This window comes from Blennius ocellaris (assembly GCF_963422515.1).
Source record: "Blennius ocellaris genome assembly, chromosome: 3".
Lineage (NCBI taxonomy): Eukaryota > Metazoa > Chordata > Actinopteri > Blenniiformes > Blenniidae > Blennius > Blennius ocellaris.
This window is the reverse complement of record NC_137652.1, coordinates 33,970,151-33,980,389: the sequence shown is the minus strand read 5'-3', so window position 1 is coordinate 33,980,389 and position 10,239 is coordinate 33,970,151.

Sequence of the window (10,239 nt, the reverse complement as noted above, 5' to 3'; positions counted from 1 at the left end):
GCTCAAGAAGGTGAGGAGCTGAAGGCTCAAGAAGGTGAGGAGCTGAAGGCTAAAAAGGTGAGGAGCTGAATGCTGAAAAGGTGAGGAGCTGAAGGCTAAAAAGGTGAGGAGCTGAAGGCTCAAGAAGGTGAGGAGCTGAAGGGTAAAAAGGTGAGGAGCTGAAGGCTAAAAAGGTGAGGCGCTGAATGCTGAAAAGGTGAGGAGCTGAAGGCTAAAAAGGTGAGGAGCTGAAGGTTCAAGAAGGTGAGGAGCTGAAATCTAAAAAGGTGAGGAGCTGAAGGCTCAAGAAGGTGAGGAGCTGAAGAGTCAAGAAGGTGAGGAGCTGAAGGCTAAAAGGGTGAGGAGATGAAGGGTAAGAAGGTGAGGAGCTGAAGGCTAAAAAGGTGAGGAGCTGAAGGGTCAAGAAGGTGAGGAGCTGAAGGCTCAAGAAGGTGAGGAGCTGGAGGGTCAAGAATGTGAGGAGCTGAAGGCTCAAGAAGGTGAGGAGCCGAAGGCTAAAAAGGTGAGGAGCTGAAGGCTAAAAAGGTGCGGAGCTGAAGGCTCAAGAAGGTGAGGAGCTGAAGGCTAAAAAGGTGAGGAGCTGAAGGCTCAAGAAGTTGAGGAGCTGAAGGCTAAAAAGGTGAGGAGCTGAAGGCTCAAGAAGGTGAGGAGCTGAAGGGTCAAGAAGGTGAGGAGCTGAAGGCTAAAAGGGTGAGGAGCTGAAGGCTCAAGAAGGTGAGGAGCTGAAGGCTAAAAAGGTGAGGAGCTGAAGGCTCAAGAAGGCGAGGAGCTGAAGGCTAAAAAGGTGAGGAGCTGAAGGCTCAAGAAGTTGAGGAGCTGAAGGCTGAAAAGGTGAGGAGCTGAAGGCTCAAGAAGGTGAGGAGCTGAAGGCTAAAAAGGTGAGGAGCTGAAGGGTCAAGAAGGTGAGGAGCTGAAGGCTCAAGAAGGTGAGGAGCTGAAGGCTAAAAAGGTGAGGAGCTGAAGGCTAAAAAGGTGAGGAGCTGAAGGCTAAAAAGGTGAGGAGCTGAAGGCTCAAGAAGGTGAGGAGCTGAAGGGTCAAGAAGTTGAGGAGCTGAAGGCTAAAAAGGTGAGGAGCTGAAGGCTAAAAAGGTGAGGGAGCTGAAGGCTCAAGAAGTTGAGGAGCTGAAGGCTAAAAAGGTGAGGAGCTGAATGCTGAAAAGGTGAGGAGCTGAAGGCTAAAAAGGTGAGGAGCTGAAGGGTCAAGAAGGTGAGGAGCTGCAGGCTAAAAAGGTGAGGCGCTGAATGCTGAAAAGGTGAGGAGCTGAAGGCTAAAAAGGTGAGGAGCTGAAGGCTCAAGAAGGTGAGGAGCTGAAGGCTCAAGAAGGTGAGGAGCTGAAGGCTAAAAAGGTGAGGAGCTGAAGGGTCAAGAAGGTGAGGAGCTGAAGGCTCAAGAAGGTGAGGAGCTGAAGGCTAAAAAGGTGAGGCGCTGAATGCTGAAAAGGTGAGGAGCTGAAGGCTAAAAAGGTGAGGAGCTGAAGGCTCAAGAAGGTGAGGAGCTGAAGTCTAAAAAGGTGAGGAGCTGAAGGCTCAAGAAGGTGAGGAGCTGAAGAGTCAAGAAGGTGAGGAGCTGAAGGCTAAAAAGGTGAGGGGCTGAAGGCTCAAGAAGTTGAGGAGCTGAAGGCTGAAAAGGTGAGGAGCTGAAGGCTCAAGAAGGTGAGGAGCTGAAGGCTAAAAAGGTGAGGAGCTGAAGGGTCAAGAAGGTGAGGAGCTGAAGGCTCAAGAAGGTGAGGAGCTGAAGGCTAAAAAGGTGAGGAGCTGAAGGCTCAAGAAGGTGAGGAGCTGAAGGCTAAAAAGGTGAGGAGCTGAAGGGTCAAGAAGGTGAGGAGCTGAAGGCTAAAAAGGTGAGGAGCTAAAGGCTCAAGAAGGTGAGGAGCTGAAGGGTAAAAAGGAGAGGAGCTGAAGGCTAAAAAGGTGAGGAGCTGAAGTCTAAAAAGGTGAGGAGCTGAAGTCTAAAAAGGTGAGGAGCTGAAGGCTCAAGAAGGTGAGGAGCTGAAGGCTCAAGAAGGTGAGGAGCTGAAGGGTCAAGAAGGTGAGGAGCTGAAGGGTAAAAAGGTGAGGAGCTGAAGGCTCAAGAAGGTGAGGAGCTTAAGGCTAAAAAGGTGAGGAGCTGAAGGCTAAAAAGATGAGGAACTGAAGGGTCAAGAAGGTGAGGAGCTGAAGGCTCAAGAAGGTGAGGAGCTGAAGGGTCAAGAAGGTGAGGAGCTGAAGGCTAAAAAGGTGAGGAGCTGAAGGCTCAAGAAGGTGAGGAGCTGAAGGGTCAAGAAGGTGAGGAGCTGAAGGCAAAAAGGTTGAGGAGCTGAAGGCTAAAAAGATGAGGAGCTGAATGGTCAAGAAGGTGAGGAGCTGAAGGCTCAAGAAGGTGAGGAGCTGAAGGCTCAAGAAGGTGAGGAGCTGAAGGCTCAAGAAGGTGAGGAGCTGAAGGCTAAAAAGGTGAGGAGCTGAAGGGTCAAGAATGTGAGGAGCTGAAGGCTAAAAAGGTGAGGAGCTGAAGGCTCAAGAAGGTGAGGAGCTGAAGGCTAAAAAGGTGAGGAGCTGAAGGCTCAAGAAGTTGAGGAGCTGAAGGCTAAAAAGGTGAGGAGCTGAATGCTGAAAAGGTGAGGAGCTGAAGGCTAAAAAGGTGAGGAGCTGAAGGGTCAAGAAGGTGAGGAGCTGAAGGCTAAAAAGGTGAGGAGCTGAAGGGTCAAGAAGTTGAGGAGCTGAAGGCTAAAAAGGTGAGGAGCTGAAGGCTAAAAAGGTGAGGAGCTGAAGGCTCAAGAAGTTGAGGAGCTGAAGGCTAAAAAGGTGAGGAGCTGAATGCTGAAAAGGTGAGGAGCTGAAGGCTAAAAAGGTGAGGAGCTGAATGCTGAAAAGGTGAGGAGCTGAAGGCTAAAAAGGTGAGGAGCTGAAGGGTCAAGAAGGTGAGGAGCTGCAGGCTAAAAAGGTGAGGCGCTGAATGCTGAAAAGGTGAGGAGCTGAAGGCTAAAAAGGTGAGGAGCTGAAGGCTCAAGAAGGTGAGGAGCTGAAGGCTCAAGAAGGTGAGGAGCTGAAGGCTAAAAAGGTGAGGAGCTGAATGCTGAAAAGGTGAGGAGCTGAAGGCTAAAAAGGTGAGGAGCTGAAGGCTCAAGAAGGTGAGGAGCTGAAGGGTAAAAAGGTGAGGAGCTGAAGGCTAAAAAGGTGAGGCGCTGAATGCTGAAAAGGTGAGGAGCTGAAGGCTAAAAAGGTGAGGAGCTGAAGGCTCAAGAAGGTGAGGAGCTGAAGTCTAAAAAGGTGAGGAGCTGAAGGCTCAAGAAGGTGAGGAGCTGAAGAGTCAAGAAGGTGAGGAGCTGAAGGCTAAAAGGGTGAGGAGATGAAGGCTAAAAAGGTGAGGAGCTGAAGGGTCAAGAAGGTGAGGAGCTGAAGGCTCAAGAAGGTGAGGAGCTGAAGGCTAAAAAGGTGAGGAGCTGAAGGCTCAAGAAGGTGAGGAGCTGAAGGCTCAAGAAGGTGAGGAGCTGAAGGCTAAAAAGGTGAGGAGCTGAAGGCTAAAAAGGTGCGGAGCTGAAGGCTCAAGAAGGTGAGGAGCTGAAGGCTAAAAAGGTGAGGAGCTGAAGGCTCAAGAAGTTGAGGAGCTGAAGGCTAAAAAGGTGAGGAGCTGAAGGCTCAAGAAGGTGAGGAGCTGAAGGCTCAAGAAGGTGAGGAGCTGAAGGCTAAAAAGGTGAGGAGCTGAAGGCTAAAAAGGTGCGGAGCTGAAGGCTCAAGAAGGTGAGGAGCTGAAGGCTAAAAAGGTGAGGAGCTGAAGGCTCAAGAAGTTGAGGAGCTGAAGGCTAAAAAGGTGAGGAGCTGAAGGCTCAAGAAGGTGAGGAGCTGAAGGCTCAAGAAGGTGAGGAGCTGAAGGGTCAAGAAGGTGAGGAGCTGAAGGCTAAAAAGGTGAGGAGCTGAAGGCTCAAGAAGGTGAGGAGCTGAAGGGTCAAGAAGGTGAGGAGCTGAAGGCTAAAAAGGTGAGGAGCTGAAGGCTCAAGAAGGTGAGGAGCTGAAGGGTCAAGAAGGTGAGGAGCTGGAGGGTCAAGAATGTGAGGAGCTGAAGGCTCAAGAAGGTGAGGAGCTGAAGGCTAAAAAGGTGAGGAGCTGAAGGCTCAAGAAGGTGAGGAGCTGAAGGCTCAAGAAGGTGAGGAGCTGAAGGCTAAAAAGGTGAGGAGCTGAAGGCTCAAGAAGGTGAGGAGCTGAAGGGTCAAGAAGATGAGGAGCTGGAGGGTCAAGAATGTGAGGAGCTGAAGGCTCAAGAAGGTGAGGAGCTGAAGGCTAAAAAGGTGAGGAGCTGAAGGCTCAAGAAGGTGAGGAGCTGAAGGCTCAAGAAGGTGAGGAGCTGAAGGCTAAAAAGGTGCGGAGCTGAAGGCTCAAGAAGGTGAGGAGCTGAAGGCTAAAAAGGTGAGGAGCTGAAGGCTCAAGAAGTTGAGGAGCTGAAGGCTAAAAAGGTGAGGAGCTGAAGGCTCAAGAAGGTGAGGAGCTGAAGGCTCAAGAAGGTGAGGAGCTGAAGGCTCAAGAAGGTGAGGAGCTGAAGTCTCAAGAAGTTGAGGAGCTGAAGGGTCAAGAATGTGAGGAGCTGAAGGGTAAAAAGGAGAGGAGCTGAAGGCTAAAAAGGTGAGGAGCTGAAGTCTAAAAAGGTGAGGAGCTGAAGTCTAAAAAGGTGAGGATCTGAAGGCTCAAGAAGGTGAGGAGCTGAAGGCTCAAGAAGGTGAGGAGCTGAAGGGTCAAGAAGGTGAGGAGCTGAAGGCTAAAAAGGTGAGGAGCTGAAGGCTCAAGAAGGTGAGGAGCTGAAGGGTCAAGAAGGTGAGGAGCTGAAGGCTAAAAAGGTGAGGAGCTGAAGGCTCAAGAAGGTGAGGAGCTGAAGGGTCAAGAAGGTGAGGAGCTGAAGGCTAAAAAGGTGAGGAGCTGAAGGCTCAAGAAGTTGAGGAGCTGAAGGCTGAAAAGGTGAGGAGCTGAAGGCTCAAGAAGGTGAGGAGCTGAAGGCTAAAAAGGTGAGGAGCTGAAGGGTCAAGAAGTTGAGGAGCTGAAGGCTAAAAAGGTGAGGAGCTGAAGGCTAAAAAGATGAGGAGCTGAAGGCTCAAGAAGTTGAGGAGCTGAAGGCTAAAAAGGTGAGGAGCTGAATGCTGAAAAGGTGAGGAGCTGAAGGCTAAAAAGGTGAGGAGCTGAAGGGTCAAGAAGGTGAGGAGCTGCAGGCTAAAAAGGTGAGGCGCTGAATGCTGAAAAGGTGAGGAGCTGAAGGCTAAAAAGGTGAGGAGCTGAAGGCTCAAGAAGGTGAGGAGCTGAAGGCTCAAGAAGGTGAGGAGCTGAAGGGTAAAAAGGTGAGGAGCTGAAGGCTAAAAAGGTGAGGCGCTGAATGCTGAAAAGGTGAGGAGCTGAAGGCTAAAAAGGTGAGGAGCTGAAGGCTCAAGAAGGTGAGGAGCTGAAGTCTAAAAAGGTGAGGAGCTGAAGGCTCAAGAAGGTGAGGAGCTGAAGAGTCAAGAAGGTGAGGAGCTGAAGGCTAAAAGGGTGAGGAGATGAAGGCTAAAAAGGTGAGGAGCTGAAGGCTAAAAAGGTGAGGAGCTGAAGGCTCAAGAAGGTGAGGAGCTGAAGGCTCAAGAAGGTGAGGAGCTGGAGGGTCAAGAATGTGAGGAGCTGAAGGCTCAAGAAGGTGAGGAGCTGAAGGCTCAAGAAGGTGAGGAGCTGAAGGCTCAAGAAGGTGAGGAGCTGAAGGCTAAAAAGGTGAGGAGCTGAAGGGTCAAGAAGTTGAGGAGCTGAAGGGTCAAGAATGTGAGGAGCTGAAGGGTAAAAAGGAGAGGAGCTGAAGGCTAAAAAGGTGAGGAGCTGAAGTCTAAAAAGGTGAGGAGCTGAAGTCTAAAAAGGTGAGGAGCTGAAGGCTCAAGAAGGTGAGGAGCTGAAGGGTCAAGAAGGTGAGGAGCTGAAGGCTAAAAAGGTGAGGAGCTGAAGGCTCAAGAAGGTGAGGAGCTGAAGGGTCAAGAAGGTGAGGAGCTGAAGGCTAAAAGGGTGAGGAGCTGAAGGCTCAAGAAGGTGAGGAGCTGAAGGCTAAAAAGGTGAGGAGCTTAAGGCTAAAAAGGTGAGGAGCTGAAGGCTAAAAAGATGAGGAACTGAAGGGTCAAGAAGGTGAGGAGCTGAAGGCTCAAGAAGGTGAGGAGCTGAAGGGTCAAGAAGGTGAGGAGCTGAAGGCTAAAAAGGTGAGGAGCTGAAGGCTCAAGAAGGTGAGGAGCTGAAGGGTCAAGAAGGTGAGGAGCTGAAGGCTAAAAAGGTGAGGAGCTGAAGGCTCAAGAAGGTGAGGAGCTGAAGGGTCAAGAAGGTGAGGAGCTGAAGGCTAAAAGGGTGAGGAGCTGAAGGCTCAAGAAGGTGAGGAGCTGAAGGCTAAAAAGGTGAGGAGCTGAAGGCTCAAGAAGGCGAGGAGCTGAAGGCTAAAAAGGTGAGGAGCTGAAGGCTCAAGAAGTTGAGGAGCTGAAGGCTGAAAAGGTGAGGAGCTGAAGGCTCAAGAAGGTGAGGAGCTGAAGGCTAAAAAGGTGAGGAGCTGAAGGGTCAAGAAGGTGAGGAGCTGAAGGCTCAAGAAGGTGAGGAGCTGAAGGCTAAAAAGGTGAGGAGCTGAAGGGTCAAGAATGTGAGGAGCTGAAGGCTAAAAAGGTGAGGAGCTGAAGGCTCAAGAAGTTGAGGAGCTGAAGGCTAAAAAGGTGAGGGAGCTGAAGGCTCAAGAAGTTGAGGAGCTGAAGGCTAAAAAGGTGAGGAGCTGAAGGGTCAAGAAGTTGAGGAGCTGAAGGCTAAAAAGGTGAGGAGCTGAAGGCTAAAAAGATGAGGAGCTGAAGGCTCAAGAAGTTGAGGAGCTGAAGGCTAAAAAGGTGAGGAGCTGAATGCTGAAAAGGTGAGGAGCTGAAGGCTAAAAAGGTGAGGAGCTGAAGGGTCAAGAAGGTGAGGAGCTGCAGGCTAAAAAGGTGAGGCGCTGAATGCTGAAAAGGTGAGGAGCTGAAGGCTAAAAAGGTGAGGAGCTGAAGGCTCAAGAAGGTGAGGAGCTGAAGGCTCAAGAAGGTGAGGAGCTGAAGGGTAAAAAGGTGAGGAGCTGAAGGCTAAAAAGGTGAGGCGCTGAATGCTGAAAAGGTGAGGAGCTGAAGGCTAAAAAGGTGAGGAGCTGAAGGCTCAAGAAGGTGAGGAGCTGAAGTCTAAAAAGGTGAGGAGCTGAAGGCTCAAGAAGGTGAGGAGCTGAAGAGTCAAGAAGGTGAGGAGCTGAAGGCTAAAAGGGTGAGGAGATGAAGGCTAAAAAGGTGAGGAGCTGAAGGCTAAAAAGGTGAGGAGCTGAAGGCTCAAGAAGGTGAGGAGCTGAAGGCTCAAGAAGGTGAGGAGCTGGAGGGTCAAGAATGTGAGGAGCTGAAGGCTCAAGAAGGTGAGGAGCTGAAGGCTCAAGAAGGTGAGGAGCTGAAGGCTCAAGAAGGTGAGGAGCTGAAGGCTAAAAAGGTGAGGAGCTGAAGGGTCAAGAAGTTGAGGAGCTGAAGGGTCAAGAATGTGAGGAGCTGAAGGGTAAAAAGGAGAGGAGCTGAAGGCTAAAAAGGTGAGGAGCTGAAGTCTAAAAAGGTGAGGAGCTGAAGTCTAAAAAGGTGAGGAGCTGAAGGCTCAAGAAGGTGAGGAGCTGAAGGGTCAAGAAGGTGAGGAGCTGAAGGCTAAAAAGGTGAGGAGCTGAAGGCTCAAGAAGGTGAGGAGCTGAAGGGTCAAGAAGGTGAGGAGCTGAAGGCTAAAAGGGTGAGGAGCTGAAGGCTCAAGAAGGTGAGGAGCTGAAGGCTAAAAAGGTGAGGAGCTTAAGGCTAAAAAGGTGAGGAGCTGAAGGCTAAAAAGATGAGGAACTGAAGGGTCAAGAAGGTGAGGAGCTGAAGGCTCAAGAAGGTGAGGAGCTGAAGGGTCAAGAAGGTGAGGAGCTGAAGGCTAAAAAGGTGAGGAGCTGAAGGCTCAAGAAGGTGAGGAGCTGAAGGGTCAAGAAGGTGAGGAGCTGAAGGCTAAAAAGGTGAGGAGCTGAAGGCTCAAGAAGGTGAGGAGCTGAAGGGTCAAGAAGGTGAGGAGCTGAAGGCTAAAAGGGTGAGGAGCTGAAGGCTCAAGAAGGTGAGGAGCTGAAGGCTAAAAAGGTGAGGAGCTGAAGGCTCAAGAAGGCGAGGAGCTGAAGGCTAAAAAGGTGAGGAGCTGAAGGCTCAAGAAGTTGAGGAGCTGAAGGCTGAAAAGGTGAGGAGCTGAAGGCTCAAGAAGGTGAGGAGCTGAAGGCTAAAAAGGTGAGGAGCTGAAGGGTCAAGAAGGTGAGGAGCTGAAGGCTCAAGAAGGTGAGGAGCTGAAGGCTAAAAAGGTGAGGAGCTGAAGGGTCAAGAATGTGAGGAGCTGAAGGCTAAAAAGGTGAGGAGCTGAAGGCTCAAGAAGTTGAGGAGCTGAAGGCTAAAAAGGTGAGGGAGCTGAAGGCTCAAGAAGTTGAGGAGCTGAAGGCTAAAAAGGTGAGGAGCTGAATGCTGAAAAGGTGAGGAGCTGAAGGCTAAAAAGGTGAGGAGCTGAAGGGTCAAGAAGGTGAGGAGCTGCAGGCTAAAAAGGTGAGGCGCTGAATGCTGAAAAGGTGAGGAGCTGAATGCTAAAAAGGTGAGGAGCTGAAGGCTCAAGAAGGTGAGGAGCTGAAGGCTCAAGAAGGTGAGGAGCTGAAGGCTAAAAAGGTGAGGAGCTGAATGCTGAAAAGGTGAGGAGCTGAAGGCTAAAAAGGTGAGGAGCTGAAGGCTCAAGAAGGTGAGGAGCTGAAGGGTAAAAAGGTGAGGAGCTGAAGGCTAAAAAGGTGAGGCGCTGAATGCTGAAAAGGTGAGGAGCTGAAGGCTAAAAAGGTGAGGAGCTGAAGGCTCAAGAAGGTGAGGAGCTGAAATCTAAAAAGGTGAGGAGCTGAAGGCTCAAGAAGGTGAGGAGCTGAAGAGTCAAGAAGGTGAGGAGCTGAAGGCTAAAAGGGTGAGGAGATGAAGGGTAAGAAGGTGAGGAGCTGAAGGCTAAAAAGGTGAGGAGCTGAAGGGTCAAGAAGGTGAGGAGCTGAAGGCTCAAGAAGGTGAGGAGCTGGAGGGTCAAGAAGGTGAGGAGCTGAAGGCTAAAAAGGTGAGGAGCTGAAGGCTAAAAAGGTGCGGAGCTGAAGGCTCAAGAAGGTGAGGAGCTGAAGGCTAAAAAGGTGAGGAGCTGAAGGCTCAAGAAGTTGAGGAGCTGAAGGCTAAAAAGGTGAGGAGCTGAAGGCTCAAGAAGGTGAGGAGCTGAAGGCTCAAGAAGGTGAGGAGCTGAAGGCTCAAGAAGGTGAGGAGCTGAAGGCTAAAAAGGTGAGGAGCTGAAGGGTCAAGAATGTGAGGAGCTGAAGGCTAAAAAGGTGAGGAGCTGAAGGCTCAAGAAGTTGAGGAGCTGAAGGCTAAAAAGGTGAGGAGCTGAATGCTGAAAAGGTGAGGAGCTGAAGGCTAAAAAGGTGAGGAGCTGAAGGGTCAAGAAGGTGAGGAGCTGCAGGCTAAAAAGGTGAGGCGCTGAATGCTGAAAAGGTGAGGAGCTGAAGGCTAAAAAGGTGAGGAGCTGAAGGGTCAAGAAGGTGAGGAGCTGAAGGCTAAAAAGGTGAGGAGCTGAAGGCTCAAGAAGTTGAGGAGCTGAAGGCTAAAAAGGTGAGGAGCTGAAGGGTCAAGAAGGTGAGGAGCTGCAGGCTAAAAAGGTGAGGCGCTGAATGCTGAAAAGGTGAGGAGCTGAAGGCTAAAAAGGTGAGGAGCTGAAGGCTCAAGAAGGTGAGGAGCTGAAGGCTCAAGAAGGTGAGGAGCTGAAGGCTAAAAAGGTGAGGAGCTGAATGCTGAAAAGGTGAGGAGCTGAAGGCTAAAAAGGTGAGGAGCTGAAGGGTCAAGAATGTGAGGAGCTGAAGGCTAAAAAGGTGAGGAGCTGAAGGCTCAAGAAGTTGAGGAGCTGAAGGCTAAAAAGGTGAGGGAGCTGAAGGCTCAAGAAGTTGAGGAGCTGAAGGCTAAAAAGGTGAGGAGCTGAATGCTGAAAAGGTGAGGAGCTGAAGGCTAAAAAGGTGAGGAGCTGAAGGCTCAAGAAGGTGAGGAGCTGAAGGCTCAAGAAGGTGAGGAGCTGAAGGCTAAAAAGGTGAGGAGCTGAATGCTGAAAAGGTGAGGAGCTGAAGGCTAAAAAGGTGAGGAGCTGAAGGCTAAAAAGATGAGGAGCTGAAGGGTCAAGAAGGTGAGGAGCTGCAGGCTAAAAAGGTGAGGCGCTGAATGCTGAAAAGGTGAGGAGCTG